Below are 17,644 nucleotides of genomic sequence, written 5' to 3'. Positions count from 1 at the left end.
ATTAAACAGTTTATTACAACACTACATCTATACTGTAATTGAGGTGGTGTCATTTACAGACATTATCAGAACACGAACATTTTAACAGGAAGTAAAAACAAGAAACAGCTTAACTTCTAAATTGTATTTACATTACAAATTGTCAATAATGTAGAACCAAAGTTGTAAGAGCTATTACGTTTCAGATCACACAGTTTTCATTGAAATAAAACATTTAAGCAATGTAAAAATAAAAGTAGGTCTACTGGTTACCATATTTGCAGATTTGCTTTATTCACATCAAGATCTGTTCATTTTTATCCATAAGTTTAGAGCTGTTGAATCGTAGGAAGCAAACTGATGGCCAAGTGTCTTCTTATCCATGAATGTGATCTTTCAAGGTGTTCCTCTTCTGTCAGCTGTAATGTGTTAAGATTTTGTGATGTAGATTTTGGCTACAGTACACAGTATACAAAAGCTTTGATAACAGTACAGACATTGCATATGCATCAATACATTTTAAAGGTCAATCATTGCAATAGAAAAAAATATCACATGCAAAAAGCTAATTTACATACACATTTACATACAAATAAGACCATCAACAGGCAAAATGTAAGGTTTTTTTCTATGAAGATAGTTACAATAAAGGTTTTGAGAATAATGTCTTATATCCAGGCAATTGGGTGTATATAAACTATAGCGTAACATGAATATATAATACTCACGCAATATAAAAAACTGACAAACATAGTATATGGATAGGTATCCTAAACATTTTAAAAAGTATGAGTGCCAGATTTTGGCAAATTGAATAATGGTGTGTAAAATTCATTACATATTCCAATTGAAAAAAAACATTTTAAATAAATTAACCACAAACATGTACAATTATGAATGACAAATTAATTGCAGACTAAAAAAATACAGGTATTTGGCAGAATTAAAAATGATAATCCATGATTATAAAAGCAGTTTCATGCATATATATTTTTTTTTAAACTAAATTACCAAGCAGTATAAAAATGTAAAAAAATAACTAAAAACACCCCAGTTAAAGTGGCATTGTAGTGAAATACTGTAATCTTCAAAGGCACTGAAGCTGCATACTATACAGCCGAATTACCTCAACACCACTTCCCACTAGCAATAAACATGGCCCTCCTAAAGCCTCATACACATCTTAGATGGAACTCAGCCACACCGCCCATTTAAGGTCATCTCTGGCACGAATTTAGCTAGTGTATAAATGGCCCTAGAGTTCACTAAAAGAGCCAGCATTCATGACACTAGATCGACAGCGACAGCTGAGCACACCATCACACTCCTTATTCCACCTGCAGTTTAATTCTGCACTGTGCCACCAACATACCCGCCCTAACAGCAATAGTACACCTCAGTTGGTACTAGCCCGAAGGACATGCGTTATTCCCAGAACTATCAACCTATTGATAAAGTCCGGTTAAAGGAATACGATCGATACCCAAGTGTTCTAAAATGACAGTGTGCAAATAATGTCTAAGTAGCTGTGTAAACATTTTCCTACTTTTCATGTTAAATATCAGAGGCAAAAACTGTAATTTATTGAGGGTAGGATTTAGCTATATTGGGACAAATCAATTGCAGAAGGGGTGTCTGCTTCAATGCACAGCCAGAGTTGTCTATCAGACTACAGAAAGCAAATATCAAACATATCAAACTCTGAAAGCAAAAACAGTATGAAAAGCTGTGACAATTAGTTACATTTCCTCTGCTCTCTTCAGACAGGTCAGTCAGAAACACAGGATCTGCAGCTGTTGGGAGCTCTCTTCTCTGTCACACACAGAGCTACACATAGAGTTAACTGATCAAGTGTGAGGGGAATTTCCCCTCTCCTCATGGCTCAGTCAGCCGTCAGTTTTGGCGTCAGTAAACTTTGAAAGAAGTTGCTACTAAAATGTATACACCAGTACTTAGCAGCACTTCCCAAACAATTCCTGTGTGAATTGAAAAAAATATGTGAATCGATAGTATTCCTTTAAGTAGAACTTGTGCCCCCTATGCCTGATTAATAGGCGAATTAACAATATTAATTAGTTCATAAAGTGAAAATGAACTGATGAGATAAACCATGGTATATCTCCTCCGACTCCTGAAGCCCTGTTCACATTCAGCAACACGATTACAATTTTGCATTGTAGTGTTCCTCGATTTTTTAATGATTGCGTTTTGCAATTCTCATTCCACTGAATGAGAACAGAGATGCAATTGCTGGGAAAAAGCTACATGCAACACATTTGCAATTTCTGCTGATCACAAACGTGCTACATATAACATTTTCCAAGTGATTGCATTTCACATCTCATTCACTGGAATGTGTAATGCAAATGGCAAAAAACTGCGCATTCGCCACAATGTGGGTAATCCTATAGGATTACTTGAGTGCCAGCACTTTGGCGTGAATCGCAGGCAAAAAGCGCCCTAGTGTGAATGAGGCCAAAAAATGACTTAGATATCCCACAGATTTAGGTTATTTTTAAAAAGATCAAAAAAAAAAATAGATTTATTGTTTTGTCTCAGTTCAATGAAACAGTCTGTTTCTTGTCTCAGAGTGCTGAGACATATGCACTATTGACTTTTTTTATGTATCCACTGCACTCAGCTCAGTTATCTGGCACAAAAGTATTTTATGGCTGTAATATTTTATCAGTGAGGGACAGCTATAGTTGCATAGCTGAATATTAACTCTTCCAGGCAGAGAAAGAAGGAAAGCCACGCAGCATATCTGTGTGCTTGGTACTGTACATACAAATATCTATTTCATCATGTCACGTCACTTAAGCTTCCCTTTAAGTCGGAACACTGTTCCACCTCTTTGCCTCCAGTGTCCCCCTATGTGCCCTACTGTTCCCTTTTTCTCCCAGCCTTGTAGAGTCCCCCCACGACAGCAACGCTAAACTCACCTTCCAGCCAGAGTCCAGCACTGTCAGTCTATCCACTCCTCCCCCTGCACCACCTCTCCTTATATGCCAACTGACGTACAGGAAGAGATGCTGGGCACAAGAGCAAGCAGGTGGTGGAGAGAGGATGATGCACAGCATTGGACTTGGTTCAGAGGCGAGATAAGCTGGTGATGACGTGACAGAACCTGGGGAAAGTTAAAAACTGCTCCTTCAAACTTCCCCCACACAGAAAACACATCACCACAATGGCATTGGGTCGCTCGTATGTCAAGCATTCTTAACTCAGGTACTACCTGTATTGTATAGTTACAATTTTATTCTATTTACATGTTTGACTCTTTGAAAACATGGATATTGAAAATGTGTTTTTCTACCGTAACTTTTTTTTTATCTTTTAGAATTGTCAATTAACAGAGGTTGCAACTAGTGTGTGGCTTTTTATGCATTTACCCCTAGAGGCACCCTATTTATTATTTTTCCAAATGAAATTTTGAACTTTAACCTAGTTTAATGTGGTGTACTGTGTAATGCTATGTATGTATCAATAAAACCATGATGTAAATAATAAGTAGACATGCTCTTAACACAGTATTTAGATTTGAAAAATTAAAAAGGGACAAGTTTAAATTAAAGTAACATTTTCATAGTTAAGGGATTATAGCAGACTAACAGAATCTTTAAACAAAATGCTTATCACTTAAAAAAATACTAGCTTGTAGACCAACCTGTAAAACTTTCAGAACTGTGCAAACGTCTTAGGCACGTGTGAAATAAATGCTGCAAGGGTCTGAGGACACATGCGCTTCTGTCCATTTTTCAGCAATGTGTGTAAGGGCTCGTTTCCACTATCGCGAATCTGCATGCGTCCAACGCATGCAGATCCGCACATGTAATACAAGTGGATGGGCCTGTTTCCACTGTAGCGTTGTTGAGGTGCGTTTTTTTCAGCGTGAAAAAAACGCACAAAAGAGCCAACGATTTCGCCTGCGTCGGGAATCCGTGCGAATCGCCGCTAATGTATTTAATAGTAAAAACGCATGCGTTTGTTACATGCGTTTTTACCTGCGATTTCGCGTGCGATTTCGCACCTTTTCCAATCTTATTTAGCCCTGGCAGTGTCATGGTTAATTTCGCATGGCACCCTGCCATGCGAAATCGCGGGTAAAAACGCATGCGGAAACTCATCCGCATGCGTTTTTACAAGCGTCGGAATGCGGCCGAAATCGCGTCGCAACAGTGGAAACAAGCCCTGACATTTATGTGTTGCTGAGAAATGCAAATAAGCATTCAAGTGTGCTCAGAAACTAAAGCAGAATTACTTGAAACAAAAACAACACCACATTTGTTTTTATTAATCAAGAAAGTTCATAGAGATTTATGTATGGACATCCGATGCCTGCAGTGGAACTGTGGCAAGTTATCCTGGATGCTTGGAACAACCACATTAGTTTCTTCAAAAGCTGAATGCAAGTGTACCCAAGACCATTGCTTATGTATTAAAGCAAAATGGTTATCACAACAAATACTGATTTGATTTATCAAGTTTCTTTATTAATAAAATATGACATTTTTTACAAGATCTCCAGTTTACTCTTTCCCATTCTCTTCACAAGTTCCTAAAACTTTTGAATAATATTGTATTTTTAACGAGACAAGGTATACAAGTATTTAAGATGGAGCACAGTATAGGAAGGGAAAAAACTGAATGCAGTATTCTCTAATGCAGTGTTCCCCAACCCTGTCCTCAAGGCCTACCAACAGTACATGTTTTGCAAAAAACCACAAACATGCACAGGTGAGATAATGAGTGTCTTAACAGAGTTGATTAAAGTGAACCAGAGATAAAGCACCCTCATGTATTTTACCATATATATCAGTGGGAACATTAGAGAAAACACCTACCCTGCTCTCATTCTTCACTGTTCAGCTTGCTTCTTATCAGCCCTGATAAAATTCCCTACTGAGCATTCAGTCTGGCTTTGCTATAATGACTCAGCTATGATTCCTGAGCAGAGCCACAAGGGGGCAGGCTTGGGTTTGAAAAGACATCAGAACACAGACTCAGCTATAATGATTCCTGAGCAAAGCCAGACTGAATGCTCAGTCGGGGACTTTATTAGGGCTGATAAGAAGCAAGCTGAACAGTAAAGAATGAAAGAAAGAAGGGTAGGTGTTTTCTCTAATGTTCCCACTGATATATATGGTAAAATACATGAGGGTGCTTGGGCTCTGGTTAACTTTACCTACCTCTCTGGATTTCCACAAAACATGCACTTTTGGTGGGCCTTGAGGACAGGGTTAGGGAACGCTGCTCTAAAGCATACAATATGGTGACACTACTTTACAACAAAACTCTAAAGCATCTCAAAGTCCTCTACAACATTACAGTGGGAAATGTATACTTAAACTGTCCAGTTATTACTCATTCTAGCCATAAACACCTATTTGTACACATTTGATACTTTTGCATATACTAATATGCAAACATGTTACACATATCATGAATATGAGCATTTAAAATCCAACTACAGGAAAAAGAAAAATCTTTTTTAATAGTGTAGAGAGAGGACAGAACAAGTGTCTGCTTTGGCAAGATTTGTCTCACTTCTTGGAACTCAAAGACTTTACTGTGAACTCTGGTGGTCTTCAAGGCAAAGTGAGCGACAGCAATTAAAAAAAAAAAAAATATTGACATGGAATTCCAAAAGTTCCCCACTCTGATAGAAAACCAGTTTGCTGTGTTGGACCCTTTTGGGGGAGACAACCCCAATTAGGGCCAGTAAATTTATTTAAAGTAAAGCTAAAGCAAACAAAAAAGGCTCTGGATAGCATAGAGCCTTCCCAGTTCTCTCTCTGTCCCCTTGTTCCAGACTCACAGCCGTTCCCTGGAGAAGTTCTCCGACCGAATACCTCATTGTACCTCGTAGGGCAGTCTTCAAAAGTACTCACGGCCCGGAGTGCAACTGAGGACGGTGCATCCTTACCGCACATGTGCGAGCCTTGGCTCGGAAGTACTCAGGGATGTGAGTACTTCAGAAGGCTGCCCGAGGAGAGATGAAGTATTCATTCAACAAAGTCGGTCAAAGAACTTCACTGGGGCATGGCACTGAAACAAGGAGACAGAGAGGAACGGGAAGGCTCTATGCTATTCAGAGCCTTTCCATAGGTATGTATTTTTTGTTTGCTTTATCAAGGAAAAAAAAAGTCTTCCCAAAAGGGGGGGGGGGGGGGGGGAGGGGGGGAGAGATTGGGGGTGCACGGCAGTGGGAGCATGAACGACACAGGTAACTGTTAAATCTCCAAAACATTTTAATACCTTTCCACATTAAGGAAAAAATTCCTGAAGTTGGGCTTTAAATTACTAAGGTCATATTCATTTGACAAAATATACAAAATTTAAATTCTCCCCCCCCCCCCCCCCCCCAAAAAAAAAGAACCAGATAAAAAAAATTTTGTTTAGCTTCAATAAATTACAAGCATATGATAATGAATCATGCATTAATATAAGCAGTTACTATTAGTAACTCACTTTTCTACCCCAAAAGTGGACAATAATAACATACATTTCCCCCACTAATGCTTGGAAAAGAGGCTGAATGTTCCTAACTAAATCAAGTACAAATACAGAACACTGCATCTCTCGTGGCAAAAGTCCTCATAGAATGGTTTCTTAAAATAATGCTAGACAAACACATTTTTACATCCAATTCAATTCTGCATGAATCTGTTGTTCCTAACATATCTAATCAATCAACTTTCAATAAATATCAGGCAACTTTCAGTCCAAAGTGTAATCCGACATGGTGCAAAATCATGTAAAAACCAACAGGGCGGAATGGAATGAGACTGATGGCCACATAGCGTTGCACTGCATCAAAAAGCACAGCCTTAGTGGTTAAATCGATTCTAGATACATTTCTTCTGAAACCAAATTGAGTGTGCAGTATGGTAACTGAGCTGTAGCTACGGTAACTTATTTCTGATGGCGTGAGATCAATAGGCTTCCCATAGCTATTACTGACCCACCTGTGTCTAACTTAAAGGACAACTGAAGTGAGAAGATTATGGAGGCTGCCTTATTTCCTCTTAAACAATACCAGTTGCCTGGCAGCCCTGCTGGTCTATTTTGCTGCAGTAGTGCCTGAATCAAAACAGAAACAAGCATGCAGCTAATCTTGTCAGCAGGTTTGTTCAGGGTCTATGGCTAAATGTATTAGAGGCAAAAAAACAGCAGGACAGCCAGGCAATTGGTATTGTTTAAAGGAAAATTAAATTTAACTGACAAGAGTTTCACTCACGTCTCCCAGCGATGCATGCGGGCAGAGCTGCGTAGGCGCAGTGGCCATAAACTGGCCAGCCGGTGGAAACTGAGCCACAGCGGGGGACCAGAGGATGGTTTCAGGACGGCACCAGGGGGCTGGTGGAAGCCCCAGGTAAGTAAAAGTTTGTCGGTTTGATTTAGATTCACTTTTAAAAGGAAATAAATATGGCAGCCTTCATATGCCTCTTGCTTCAGCTGTCATTTAAGGTTGGGAGGTACAGGTGGTCCCCTACTTACAATCAGTTTTCGTTCCAGGTCATTTGTAAAAGTGAAATTTTCCTTGTAAATCAAATCATGTATTATACATACTGGTACATGTGGATAAATGATTTACTTTCGGACAACTAGACTAGATAATACAGTATAAACATTGTTGTTTTCCATGTGCTTTATTGTGCTATAAACCACATAAAAACTGATTCTGTGACACGTAATAAAAATATTTAACATGAACATTACAGTACATTTTGTACATGATTACAGCATTGTATTTATGAGATGTTTGAACTGCATTGTTTGTAAGCAGGGACTATCTGTACTACTAGGATGATCTGCAATATACAGAGGTTGAATAAAGGCAGCCATTCATCAGGTGATTTTGCAGGCCAATCGACCTTCAGATTCGATAATTTTATCTTATCAAAGGAAAATTGGTACCACATGTCAACAAGAGAGGTTTTCAAGAATGTCTGATTGATCCCGTCGACCAATTTCAGGCTGAGTTCAATCGGACATGTTGGAAAAACTCGGTCGAAAGTGCTTGATTGGACGAGCGGTGGTGACAGCTTTTGATATCACAACAACCGGTGTCCCCAACACAAAACCCTTTCCCAAATGTATAGTGTCTCATCTCCCCTCCTGTGTGACTCCTGCCCACCACCAGTGCATGTAACATGCGTTCGTAGTGACAGCATCATGCAAGCTGAGAGGTGAGATTTTACAGAGCACCACGGGCACTGAAGGAATTTTTTTTATATACTCGGTGCAGCCACATTGATTTCTGATAGATTTCATGCTAAAATCTATTGGATATCGGTTTGTGGTGTATAGACATTCAAACAAAGAGGGATCGATCTGTCTCAGTGTCGATCTGCCCATACATCGCCTGATTTGTGGTCACCTTTGCAGTACACAGCCAACATTTGCTTCCATCGTAAAACCATGTGGGCAATCATACAACTAATCTAGGTGAAAGCATGCAGTCAGTACAAAAATGGGCACTACATAATATGTGCATCGCTTCTCAATTTAAAATGATCTTTGTACAATTTGAATTACAAAAAAATAAAAGTTTGACGACATCACTAAAGCATTTTAGTTTTTGATAAGTGGAAAAATAATTTTGAAAACAGTCACCATGTTTCACATGCTGCTTAAAGTGTGTATCAGACTGTAGAAATGAAAACACAGCAACAGTGAAAGCTACCAGCTACACCCTAGCTCACTGCTCCAATTACTTTCAGCAGAGGTGGTTGAAGTGTTTAGAACAACTGACCCCAGAATATGTTAGTACAGGCTGAGACATGCTGAAAAAGACGACATCTGTCAGAACCTGCTGTCTATGTCCATGTAACTAGTTTGCAACCCAAACTTTTGCACATGAAAGTTGGTAGCTTTGTCAGTGTCATCAACACTCTGCTGGACTACAATCTAAAAGGCCAAGAAGACACTGTCAACAACATGACATTTCCCTGGTATGATTTTTTTTTTCCTTTAATGGGAATGCTACATAAACCTGACCATACAGTTAACATTACCTGATAGAAAATTACAGTATGCACAAAGCAACAGTCTGCATTTTGTGGCTTTAATGAGATGAATCAGATAAATACAAGCTTATTGCATATTCAACAATTTACAGAGGAGATTTTCTGGGACAAAAATTGTACCAAACACTATACTAAATGTATGACACCAAATTATGCCATACGTATTTATACACCAACAAGGCTATTGGTGCACATAGAGATAAAATGCTAATGTATTCTTTAAGCTAAAAAATAAACCCAGTGCGGCAGTAAATACTGATTAATCCCTCTCTGCAGTTATTTTCCTTTTCCTTGTGCCTTCGGAAGCACAAACTTAATGCACATTAAGAGAAAAAGAGAGAACACCAAGAGCCCAATATAGTGTAGTATGTACTGGTAATGTATAATTGCAAGAGTAATAATATGAATTTAATACTCACAAACCAGGGTTAACAATTAGGCAACCACTGTCAAAGCAGGTGGGGAGATTGTCCTGACCCCACTCAGGATTAAAAGGTCGCTCTCTGTAGTAGTAGAAGGAAGGGTACAACCCTCCACCAAGGGTGGACTTGATGCAGATAATAGGATAACAGTGGTACCAACAGGATTAAAAAAAAAAACTAAAAAAAAAAAAACCCTAAAAACTTAAAAACCCATCTTGGTAATAGAGGAGGTAGTGGTGGACTTACCTCCCCCAAGCAGAACAGATTTTCAGCCAAAACAATTTTATTGGATACTCCAACTAAAGTGCAACGTGTTTCGCGTGGTAAAAACCCGCTTCATCAGGCAATAAGAGGAGTAAACAGCCAGTATCATCAACGCTGAGCGCGCGCGCGCGTGCGTGCGTGTGTGTGTGTATAAAGATAGGCACCAACTGTCTTGGGTTTATATTTAAGTACAAGTATTTATTTCATTCCCATATCTGCTATTGGTGGAAAAATGGTAGCACTATGTTGGACACATTGCTGTCATAATGAAAAATATTCTCATATACAGTGGAAGAAATAATTATTTGACCCCTCACTGATTTTTTAAGTTTGTCCAATGACAAAGAAATGAAAAGTCTCAGAACAGTATAATTTCAATGGTAGGTTTATTTTAACAGTGGCAGATAGCACATCAAAAGGAAAATCGAAAAAATAACCTTAAATAAAAGATAGCAACTGATTTGCATTTCATTGAGTGAAATAAGTTTTTGAACCCTCTAACAATAAAAGACTTAATACTTAGTGGAAAAACCCTTGTTTGCAAGCACAGAGGTCAAACGTTTCTTGTAATTGATGACCAAGTTTGCACACATTTTAGGAGGAATGTTGGTCCACTCTTCTTTGCAGATCATCTCTAAATCCCTAAGGTTTCGAGGCTGTCTCTGTGCAACTCTGAGCTTGAGCTCCCTCCATAGGTTTTCTATTGGATTAAGGTCCAGAGACTGACTAGGCCACTCCATGACCTTAATGTGCTTCTTCTTGAGCCACTCCTTTGTTGCCTTTGCTGTATGTTTTGGGTCATTGTCGTGCTGGAACACCCATCCACGACCCATTTTCAGTTTCCTGGCAGAGGGAAGGAGGTTGTCGTTCAGGATTTCACGATATATGGCTCCGTCCATTTTCCCGTTAATGCGATTAAGTTGTCCTGTGCCCTTAGCAGAAAAACACCCCCAAAGCAAAATGTTTCCACCCCCATGCTTGATGGTGGGGACGATGTTTTGGGGGTCATAGGCAGCATTTTTCTTCCTCCAAACACAGCGAGTTGAGTTAATGCCAAAGAGCTCTATTTTGGTCTCATCAGACCACAGCACCTTCTCCCAGTCACTCACAGAATCATTCAGGTGTTCATTGGCAAACTTCAGACGGCCTGCACATGTGCCTTCTTGAGCAGGGGGACCTTGCGAGCCCTGCAGGATTTTAATCCATTGCGGTGTAATGTGTTTCCAATGGTTTTCTTGGTGACTGTGGTCCCTGCTAATTTGAGGTCATTCACTAACTCCTCCCATGTAGTTCTAGGATGCTTTTTCACCTTTCTCAAAACCATTGACACCCCACGAGGTGAGATCTTGCGTGGAGCCCCAGAGCGAGGTCGATTGATGGTCATTTTGTGCTCCTTCCATTTTCGAACAATCGCACCAACACCTTCTCTCCCAGCTTCTTGCTAATGGTTTTGTAGCCCATTCCAGCCTTGTGCAGGTCTACAATTTTGTCTCTGACATCCTTGGACAGCTCTTTGGTCTTTCCCATGTTGGAGTTTGGAGTCTGCTCGATTGATTGATTCTGTGGACAGGTGTCTTTTATACAGGTGACTAGTTAAGACAAGTGTCCTTAATGAGGGTGACTAATTGAGTAGAAGTGTCTAACCACTCTGTGGGAGCCAGAACTCTTAATGGTTGGTAGGGGTTCAAAAACTTATTTCACTCAATGAAATGCAAATCAGTTGCTATCTTTTATTTAAGGTTATTTTTTCGATTTTCCTTTTGATGTGCTATCTGCCACTGTTAAAATAAACCTACCATTGAAATGATACTGTTCTGAGACTTCATTTCTTTGTCATTGGACAAACTTACAAAATCAGTGAGGGGTCAAATAATTATTTCCTCCACTGTATGTCTATTTACATAAGGACAATAAAAATACTCATAGATATGTATGCACACAAGACATATATTACAACTAGCAAAAACATGTTCTAATTTAGGCGACCACAAAAATATTAGATACAAGGGTATACAAAAGTAGAACAAGAGCTTCTTCATACGGCAAGCCAAAATAGGACAAATTATAAAACAATTTTTATGTAGATAAAAAGTCAGTTACAATATGTATCAAAATTACAAAGGCACAACATACACTTATTTAAAGCAAACATGTAGCATAAAAAAAAAAAGTAACCACTGTAGGGGAAAGCCTCTGGATGGTCCGGCTGCAAGCAGTATTCAACATTAATATTGAACACTATTGACCTTAGCCCGTTCAAAAACAGGCTAGGTCTGTCACCGTGCGCATTCGCACACACGCCCTCCCCTTCAGTGTCTCTGCGTCCCTCCCTGCACATGCACAGTACAACAAAACACACACACAGGGACATGGGATGCAGAGACACTTGGGTTTTATTATAGAGGATTATTTAAAGCTTCCCAATGGAGGAACAGAGGGGCATGGGAAGATCGGGGAAGACTGAACCATCCACAGGCTTCCCCCCACCAAAGTAACTTATTTTTTTTTTTTAAATCTGACTACAGATACCCTTTATACAAGAAAAGAATGTCATTCTGAACTTGTTCACATAAAACTTTCCAAAAGAGGCAATGCACTAGCGTGCTAGACATGACAAACTGTATCTTGTCAGATCAGCTCAGAAGCTTGTAGGAGTACAGAAGTCCCCAATGTTGCCTAAGGAACCAGCACACCAGATCTTTAAGCAACAGTGACCCTGGAGTGCAATGTTCCATTCCTAACCCTAAACGCCAGAATCAGCAGTGGCCTCCCCCTCCTCACAGTGTAGCCCGCAGGATCAAGCTCAATCCTGACAGGTAATAGTGCATGTAAAGGTGCGTACACAACTATGATTGATGTCACATGTTGGTAATCAGGACACTGTCTGCTTGGCCAACATTGCTGGGACAGGGTGCACAAAACATGTGTCAGCTGTGTAGCTGATGAAGCGCTGTGTTGCTATGCGGGCGGGGAAAACAACAGAGCGATTTGCCACACAAATCTACTCACAACCAGCAGCGTCCACTTTTCTATTGTTCACACCGCTCTCCTGCCCGCCATGAGATATCATGCGGCGGCGGGAGAGTGGCACAAACAATATAATCTGCAGTCACTGAGGTTAAGAAGATCCGCCTGGCAAATCGCTTGTGCCTTGCAGGCCACTGTAAACATGCCCAATTACGGTCGCCTCAGCCAACTTGAGTCAGGTATACGTACAAGGCTTAAACCTTTAATCTTACCAAGCATATACCATGGACTGTCAAATAAGGGAAGGCTTAACCATTTCTGCCGCCCGGACATGATGCTCATATCCAGGCGGCTGCTCTGCTACGGTGCCACGCTTCGGCGCGATCGCGGGTGCGCCCCCGTGCTGTCCCCCAGTAGCCCTGGGATCAGTGAACGGGAACATGGTTCCCGATCACCGATCCGTGTCCCCAGCAGAAAAACCGAAGCGCTCTTACTAGAGGCTTGTCTTTCTGCAAAAAAAAAAAAAAAATGTTCCCCGTCCCCCTTGTGCTTCCGGTTAGCGAGAAGCACAAGGAGAAAAAAAATAAACTCAAGGTAAAATAGTAAAACTACATCTACATATTTTTTACATTACAATTTACACATATAATAACATTAAAAATTAACTGTTTATTTCCCACACCAAAATATTACCCAAATAAATTTTTTTATGGAAAAAAAAATACACTTAAAATAAACAAAAGAAAAACAAATAGTTACGTAAGGTTCTGAACTTTTTAAATATGCATTTAAAGGGGGTATACTACGAACATTTTTTAAATTATAAGCTTGTAAATAGTGATAGACGCAAAACGGAAAAAATGCACCTTTATTTCCAAATAAAATATTAGCGCCATACATTGTGATAGGGACAAAATTTAAATGGTGTCATAACCGAGACAAACGGGCAAATAAAATACATAGGTTTTAATTATGGTAGCGTGGATTATTTTAAAGCTATAATGAACGAAAGATGAGAAAATGAATTTTTTCCATTTTTTCTTATTAATCCTGTTAAAATGCATTTATAAAAAAATAATTCTTAGCAAAATGTACCACCCAAAGAAAGCCTAATTAGTGGTGGAGAAAACAAGATATAGATCGATAAATTGTGTTAAGTAGTGATAAAGTTATTAGCGAATGAATGGGAGGTGAAAAGTGCTCTGATGCATAAGGTGAAAAATCCCTGCGGGCTGAAATGGTTAAAGAAAACTTAAAGAGAAACTCCGACCAAGAATTTAACTTTATCCCAATCAGTAGCTGATACCCCCTTTTACATGAGAAATATAATGATTTTCACAAACAGACCATCAGGGGGCGCTGTATGACTGATTTTGTGCTGAAACCCCTCCCACAAGAGGCTCTGGTACCGTACGGTACTCTGGGCAAACTGCCACAATGTAACAATGTTCACAGACAGGAAATGGCTGTTTACAGCTGTCTGCAAGGCCAGAACATCTAGAAACAGCTACATAAACTGCCCACAGTAAAAATGTCACCATGTAATACATGTCAGAATGTGAATCTGGGAGAGGAAAGATTTTACAATGAGCAAACACTGCCTAAATCATTTATACATAATTATGGTAAAAATGAAGCACTTTTTTTATTACATTATTTTCACTGGAGTTCCTCTTTAAGGAATAGGTAGAACATTAGCCCAGAGCAACTGTAAGATGAAGGAAGATAGCTGTGATGGTTCTGGACAATTGCTAATTTTTTCCTCAGTTTTCTTTGCAATGGCCTCAATAAATTAAGTACCCCAAAAAGTCCATACTGTGACCACTGCAAAGACTAAAAATGTATTGAAATGTTTGAAAGTAGGAAACAAAATTGCTCCATTTCAAAAAGAAAACAGATAAAAATTTCAAATTGCTGCTATCGGTTAGGAGTAGATCTCTACATGTAAAAGGCTCTACTACAGTAGAATCTCATATCAAACTCTGATATAGACCATGAATATACAGTAATTTCTGATATAGTAAACTACTTGGCCAGGTTCCTTGGCCAAGTAGTGAGATATTTAATTTACAGCTACATAGGTTAAAGAAAAAAAAACCTAAAATAACTTCATTGGTACAGATAAAAACATGCAATACCAACCAGATGAAGGCATCAAGTCTCTAGTATATAAGTAAGTCACGAGATTGGGCATTTTTTTATGTGTTTATTATAAGCAAATGCAATGTACACAAGGTAACAGAAAAAATTGATTCTTTATAAACAGTAAAAAATATTCTACTAAGCCAAGAAATTATATTTGGATCCATGTTTGTTACACTTGAAAACCAAAACCACAGAGCTATTAAATTTTAGACAACAGCCAAAATTTTAAACATACATATAATTTGCCATCTTGTAATTAGGATGAGGTTTAAAGAGAATCTGTAACATCAAAAAATCCCCTGGGGGGGTTACTCACCTTCGGGAGGGGGAAGCCTCAGGATCCTAATGAGGCTTCCCACGCCGTCCTCCGTCCCTCGGGGGTCTCGCTGCAGCCCTCCGTACAGCGGCTATGTAAATATTTACCTTCCCGGAAATACCCGATCGCCGTCGGGTGTGCTCTACTGCGCAGGCGAAAGTCTCCGGCACCTGCGCAGTAGAGTGGACCCGACTGAGATCAGGCATTTCAGTCTACTTCGGAGCCGAAAGCAGCCACAGCGCCCCCGCTGGAGCCTGCATAGGTAAATATTGAATTAACAATCGGGTCTGTAGGCGGCTGTTCGGAGGGCTGCAGCGAGACCCCCGTGGGACAGAGGACGTCGTGGGAAGCCTCATTAGGATCCTGAGGCTTCCCCCTCTCGAGGTGAGTACCCCGCCATCCCCACCAGCCCCCCCCAGGGGATCTTTTTGAGGTTACAGATTCTCTTTAAGCTTCTAAAATGTGTTTAGGATGAATTTAAAATGCATTGTTTTATAATAATCCAAATATTTGTATTGCGTCTTTCTCCTGTCAGACTCAAAAGCGCTCAAGAACTGCAGCCACTGGGACGCGCTCAAGAGGCCACAGTGTTAGGGAGTTTTGCTTTGAACTCCTTCGTGAAGAGGTACTGACCCTAGCCAGGATTCCAACCCTGGTCTCCCATGTTAAAGGCAGAGCCCTTAACCAGTACACTATCCAGCCACTTTATACACTTCCTTGGAAGTCTAGTGATCCCCCTCCACCCACATATGAAGAGTTCAGCAGCAGGATGGGCGAGTATGAACTCTCTTCTCCCTGTTCCAGTGATGAGCGGTGTTTGTACTATATCTTGTTGAAGACAGATCTCTCCAGTGGATCTGCGGACATGAAATTGCTGAGAAGAATATGAATTCTACCATATTTATTTCCTTTTAAACAATACCAGTTGCCTGGCAGCCCTGCTGATCTATTTGGCTGAAGTGGTTTCTGAATAACACCAGAAACAAGCATGCAGCTAATCTTGTCAAATCTGACAATAACAGAAACAACTTATCTGCTGCATGCTTGTCCAGGATCTATGGCTAAAAGTATTAGAGGCAAAGGATCAGCAGTATAGCCAGGCAACTAGTATTGTTTAAAAGGAAATAAATATGGAAGCCTTCATATTCCTCTCGCTTTAGTTGTCCTTCAATCATGTGCAAGGAAATCTCCACAGTGGTATCACATATACTTTCCATTGCAGTAAACTACCCATATACAGTACCCAACCCAATATAAAACCTGAAGAGTCCCCATGCTTCTGTACTAAGATTTCTGCCAAGATCACACAAAGGGCAAATCCATATCTACCTCATTTAAAGTGAACATGAAATGAAAAGAAATGTATACATGGGGCTTTCTCCAGCCTTCTTCAAGCTGATCGGTCCCTTGTCGTCCTCACAGACGCCTGGATCCTCCACTATGGATCCCAGTAATTTCGGAAGTCAGGGCGTAGTACATGCGCACCGCTCATCACCGGCCATGGGAGTGTGACGGGGGAGCGCAGGTGGCTGGACTGCGCCTGCAGTGACTGGCCTAATTACCGGGACCCATAGTGGAGGATCCAGGCGGCAGTGAGGACGGGGAGGGACCAATCAGCCTGAAGGGGGCTGGAGAAAGCCCAAAGTATGTATAAAATATCTTCTTTTCATCTCAGGTACCCTTTAAAGAACTTGTACAAGCATATGTATGTCTGCAGAAAAAAATAAATACATTTTGGGGTCTGATAATCTATAAAGTGATCAGATTCTCAGCCCATTCCCAAGTTCCTAAGTGGTGTGCAATGTTGGGGGCCAAGAGAAAGGGAGGCAAGCATTTACCTTCAGAGGGCTGCTCCCTAACCCCCCCTCCCCCCCCCCTCCATCTGTATGCATCCTATATATTAAAGCATAATTGAAGCCTACATTTTCTATAGGAAGATTTTCTTTAGAAGGCTGGAGGACTCAGACACTTCACTTAGGGCCTGTTTCCACTACACATGGATTCTGGATGCAGAAAACTGACTCCAATGAATGCCTATGGGAATTCTGCATCAGAAAAATTGCGTAGTGGAAACAAGCCCATGGGCAAACATTGGAGTCAGTTTTTCTGCATCTAGAATCCGCGTGCAGTGGAAACAGGCCCTTCGCCGACTGCCATGCATATACTGTACTGTACATACATATTCAGTCAAAACCCACTCCTTTAATCTACTTTTATTGTTTAATACAGTAAATGCATTGAAATACTAGGTGATTTTATTCTCTGCAGCCTATTTGATTATAGTTTGAAAAATGCTGGCAGCCTGGTCATAGGAATGGTCATATTCTCTGAGTCACAGACCCAAAACAAATATACGAATCAGCAGTACTGACTCAATACCTTTCATAAACTGCAATTTGGATCTAGCCAAGTGGTTCAAACAATTATGGCCAAAGTATTAAGCTTGCAGGTGGACAAGCAATTTTTTGGACGAGTTCAACATAAACGTCCTCCATTATCTTCCAACAGGTCAACTTATG

The 17,644-nt window shown here is 40.2% G+C and overlaps 1 protein-coding gene across 4 annotated transcripts in view; it reads right to left on the bottom strand.

The window, feature by feature from the left end:
• Positions 1–248: 248 nt before the first annotated feature.
• The window catches only part of CPSF6 (cleavage and polyadenylation specific factor 6), a 56,002-nt gene continuing 38,606 nt past the window's right edge, over positions 249–17,644 (bottom strand). For all 4 annotated transcript variants that reach the window (XM_068276706.1, XM_068276708.1, XM_068276707.1 and 1 more), the window contains exon 10: positions 249–398. The gene's annotated coding sequence lies outside the window, so the exon portion shown is untranslated. The remainder of the gene's footprint in view (positions 399–17,644) is intronic.

Source organism: Hyperolius riggenbachi, chromosome 3 (genome assembly GCF_040937935.1).
Source record: "Hyperolius riggenbachi isolate aHypRig1 chromosome 3, aHypRig1.pri, whole genome shotgun sequence".
In the NCBI taxonomy this organism is placed as follows: Eukaryota; Metazoa; Chordata; class Amphibia; order Anura; family Hyperoliidae; genus Hyperolius; species Hyperolius riggenbachi.
Note: the sequence above shows the minus strand (reverse complement) of the source record. Positions and strands in the feature narration are given on the sequence as shown.